This window comes from Rhea americana, unplaced genomic scaffold (genome assembly GCF_003343005.1).
Source record: "Rhea americana isolate MKP2758 unplaced genomic scaffold, rheAme1 scaffold_19, whole genome shotgun sequence".
In the NCBI taxonomy this organism is placed as follows: domain Eukaryota; kingdom Metazoa; phylum Chordata; class Aves; order Rheiformes; family Rheidae; genus Rhea; species Rhea americana.
Genome location: NW_028186038.1, coordinates 6364289 through 6368549, shown reverse-complemented (window position 1 = coordinate 6368549; position 4261 = coordinate 6364289). Strand labels below are relative to the sequence as shown.

The 4261-nt window shown below is 42.3% G+C and overlaps 1 protein-coding gene and 1 non-coding gene across 4 annotated transcripts in view; both read left to right on the top strand.

Moving 5' to 3' along the window:
• The window catches only part of IARS1 (isoleucyl-tRNA synthetase 1), a 96185-nt gene that overhangs the window by 1334 nt on the left and 90590 nt on the right, over nucleotides 1–4261 (top strand). The window contains exons 1-3 of one of the 3 annotated variants that reach the window (XM_085302467.1): nucleotides 279–360; nucleotides 1563–1752; nucleotides 2226–2315. The gene's annotated coding sequence lies outside the window, so the exon portion shown is untranslated. Of the gene's footprint in view, nucleotides 1–278; nucleotides 361–1562; nucleotides 1753–2225; nucleotides 2316–4261 lie in introns of those variants that run through there. The other 2 variants (XM_085302466.1, XM_085302468.1) reach the window with 2 other exon arrangements.
• LOC146597249 (small nucleolar RNA SNORA84) lies at nucleotides 2866–3000 on the top strand. Its single transcript, XR_014895558.1, has one exon. It is a non-coding gene; the product is annotated as a small nucleolar RNA SNORA84 (small nucleolar RNA).

Here is a 4261-nt window from a genome sequence, read left to right as displayed (position 1 = left end):
GCAGGCGCCTCCTTTCCCCCTCCGCGCCTCCCGCCGGCAATGCCGCCGTTCCTCGCAGGCTGCACGCTGAGCCAATAGGGGAAAGGGACACCGGGCCTGGTCCCGCCCCCCAACAGGCCTGGCCAATGAGGGGACGCGGAGGGGTGTGTGCCCACGCCCTCCTTGCGGGACGACTCGGCACCTCTATGGCTCTTTCTTTGCCTGGAGACCGGCCTGCCCAATGGGCAGCTGCCTTATTGCCCCCTGAGTGTGCGGCGCGTTGATTGGCTGGCGCGGCCGGGCGTGCCGCCGGTATTTCCTGTCATGCTGCGCCGTGCGGGGTTGCATCAGCGGTAGCGGCGCGCGCCGGGCGGCGCTGAGGTGAGCGGCGGCGGCGGCGGGACAGGACGCGGCAGGGCCCGGCGCCAGCGCCGCCTGCCCCGGCGCCCTCGCCCTGCTGCTCGCCGGCGGAGCGCGGCTACCTGGGACGGGGCGCGGCGCGGGTTGGCTCCGAGGAGCAGGCGGCGGCGGCGGCGCTGGGCCCGGCCCAGGCGGCGCCGTTAGTGGCGCCGCGTGCGGGGCGAGCGGCCACGGGCCGGGCCGCGGCCCGCCCGCCTGCGCTGCTCGTCGCCGGTTGCGGCGGCCGAGCGCTGCAGCAGCCAGCTCGCCTGGGAAGCYGTCAGCTGCCTGCTTGGCTGCTGCAGTTCTGAAAAGATCAGTGCCTCGTCAGGACTTAGCATTAATAATGTATTTAATTCTTCTAGGCTTTCCTGAGCGCTTCACAGATACTTTACTCTTTCTTGGTTTTTGTAGTCTACTGAAAATAATGGTTTATAAACAGCTGCAGGTTTTCTTATTGCAAAGAATGTGGGTATTAATATCCTTATTAATACCCATGAAGGCTTAATTTTTTTATCTGGTTAAAAAAACTAAAATGCCTGGCAAAGTGTAATGCATCTTAAGCATTCTACTTCAGCAGCTTATTAGTAGAAGGAAACTTTTGAGGGAAGCATGTGTTTGATTAGTATAACTGTAATGAATTTGATACTTCTGTTTAGAGCAAGTGCAACCTCTAGGTTCTCTGGAAACTAGAGAGAGCATGTTTTCTTAGTTTTGCTGGTGAGATGCTTAAAAAGTGGATGTCAGGTAGTAGCAAAACTTATTTATTAAAAAGGAGTATTTTGGTAAGTGAATTGATAGTAGTTTTATTAAATGCATAGATTAAAGTTATTTCAAAGTAAGTTATRTTATTTACAAATATATTTGTGTCAAAGCACAGCATTAGTGTGTGAGTCAGCCCACTCTTAGCATTCCTTTAATTGACATTCCAGAATGAAAAGAAGCACTCCTTTCTGGGAAACAGGTGGGTTTTAGTCCAGTTCAGCTCATGTTTCATCTTAGATGATGTATTCATATGAATTGATCTTGAAACACTTCCCTAGCCTATCCACAAGTGTCAGGCTTGGTTTGAATATGCTTAATTTACTTGTTCAGGTATCAGAAACTGTCATGTCCTAGATTAGATTTTAAAGCATGCTTTTACTTACTTATCTTTGTAGCTTTATTGTTTCTGTCTGTTCTAGAAATGGACGCTCTCTGACTGTAAGATGATCGGTTAAAAATGCCCTTTCTCCAGAAGTAGTCTTGTGTGAAAGCTCAGTGCTTAAAAAGGCAGAAACTGGGAGTGTAATTTCRTATGAAAACAAATACACTGCTTAATTTTGGGAGGGCATATGTATGAGGAGAAAAGAGGCTCCTCCTTAGTCTATGGAGGTAGGTTCATACATACCTTGGTCTCTTACAGACTAAGGCGGAGAGTAGTTGTGGGAGAAGGTGAATGGARCACAAAGATAAAATGACTCAGAGACTGACTGTAAACCTTTTGTAGTTAGTAAAACACTTGGGATCACATCCACACTGTTTGTTAGGTCCTAGGAGATCTTTTGTGTAGAATACAGTATATGTATTTGTTTTTTACTGCTCATTGTAATACCATGAGGCGCACTTTTAGTTCATGTTAGTTCTTAATCTCTTCTGTTTTTCACTGAATGAAATGAGTAGTATTTTGTAATCCGTGTTGTTTTTTAACACTCCCTCCCCTCCACCTACCATATGTTAAGCCTACTGTGGTTTTGAAATACGGGTTTACTTCATTCATAATGGCATTTTAAATGAATAGTTAAATAATGATTTAATGTTAACTTCCCAAAACATGTTTTAACATGCTTTATTTTCTTTTCTTGTAGATAAGAAGACTAGCRTTAGTTTGAGACTAATACAACCTATGAACTTTGACTGATGCCTTTCCTATTGAATGTTACTWTCTTATAGAAAAAGTGAGTGTCCTTTAAAAATCAAGTTTCCCAGTGGTGCATTATCTTAAATGCTTTTTCTCAACAGGAAATGAACAGAGATWTCTGCTTGCCTCACAAAAAAATCTTTGTGTTTACTAATCCTTATGTAAATAAAATTACAGTCTTGCGTGAAAATGTTGTCTCATTAGATGCATTTGTACAATGTTTCCTTCATTGCTTTCATTCAAATGAGTTGTCTGCAATTCTTTCTTACTCAGAATAGTTAGATTAACTGTAGTGAATTCTGTCTGCTGTGGGTATGCCAAATTATTCCTTCATCAGTACAGAATCTGGTTACGGTTTTCCTGAACGTGATAGTCTTTATCTAATTTTTTTCCTCAGCTGAGGCTGACATAGATGACTTTTGAACTTGGTTTGTTTTTAAGTTAATCTTTTTAAATTTCTGTTCTATAACTTGAAAAAAAAGACCTGTGACAATTGACTGGTATGTATTAAGTCTCTGAAGTATTTTTGTTTTCTCAATTCTGACATTCTTCCATTGTATGTTTGGAAGGAGCATGTATGAATTTGTGCCCTGTGGTTACTGGACACTGGTTTGTGTATACAGTGCTTCAGTTAATAGAAATGGGCCAAAAGTGATACTGTGATTTACGCTTGGAATCTGTGATATGTGAGCAGCCTCCATAGCCCGGTCACAGTTACAGACCAAACCTTAAACGTATTTAATTTATTAGATTTTTGGGGAGTTTACAGCTGTGAGTCAGTTGTCAAAAACTTTCATAGTACTGAATTGTAAAACTGCATTTGCAGTAAGAAATATGTGCAGATCTTTGGTCCCCCCCCCCCCTTTTTTTTTCTTCCCCTAATGAAGAAGAGTGGTGTGTGTTTAAATCATCTGACTTTTAGGACCTAAAATTTAGGGCTGAATTCTTTTGTCAGCTCTATCTTTGGCACTATGACCTTGGGGCTGTTACCAGTGAGAAATGGCATAGACCTAATTAGTGCTTCAAGTGCTTTGAGGTATGATGATGGAAACTCTTGTACAAATTCAGTGTACTGTAACTTACTATCTTAAGGCTGGTTATTATTTTTCTAAGAATATATCAAGGCCTTTTCTGTACTGTTCCTTGTCAGCCCATGATTCTCTTCCCTATGCCACCTAACCTATATAGCAAATGGTGGCTTTCTTGTCTGTTTTGATATTTTGGRTTATTAGTGGGAGGAAATGATCTGTCGTTAATGTTTATTAAAAAAAAAAAAAGGGGGGGGGGGAAGGAGTGGAATTTTTCCCCTTTAAGTTTTATTGCGAGGGACACTCCTTTATGGGCTCAAACATTAAGCTAGCAGTTTCTATGGTGTTTTGATTTTCATTTAAGTAAATGTGTTTGAACTTCGGAGCTGCCAAGGAACATGTATCAACTATAACTTGAAGTATTGTCTTTTATACATTTGCTTTTGTTGCTGCTTATGGCAACTACTTGAGAAGCCTGACTAAATTAAGACTCAGTCTTTGTGCCATTGCTCATAATTTTATACAGGATGTGAAGCTCTAGGCTAGTGCAATGTTCATCTTACTCTGGTCCAAGTGCTAAGCAGCAGTAGCCCTGAAGTCACAGGTGGGAGAGGCTATTTTTCTGTATAGTCTTCTATTGTAACTCTCATAACCATTTTTCTTCTGTTAAGGGATTCTTCTCTTAAACATCCTTATTCTACAGAACTTTTTTTTTCTCAGTTTTTTAGCTCTAGTATTTGTTGAAACTTGTTCCTTCTGAGTCTTCTAGCATGTCTAGAATACCAGGCAGCTCTTGTGTATTTGGTTGTCTGTTTCTAAGGATGCTGAAAATTCTCTTCTGTGTTTGTCTAATTGTGCTTGTAGTGAGTTTCATTGACTTGTCAGAAATGAAGAGTGGCTTTGAGCTCTGATGGGCCCTTTCAAAACCCACCAAATAGAAACGATCTTCAGAAAA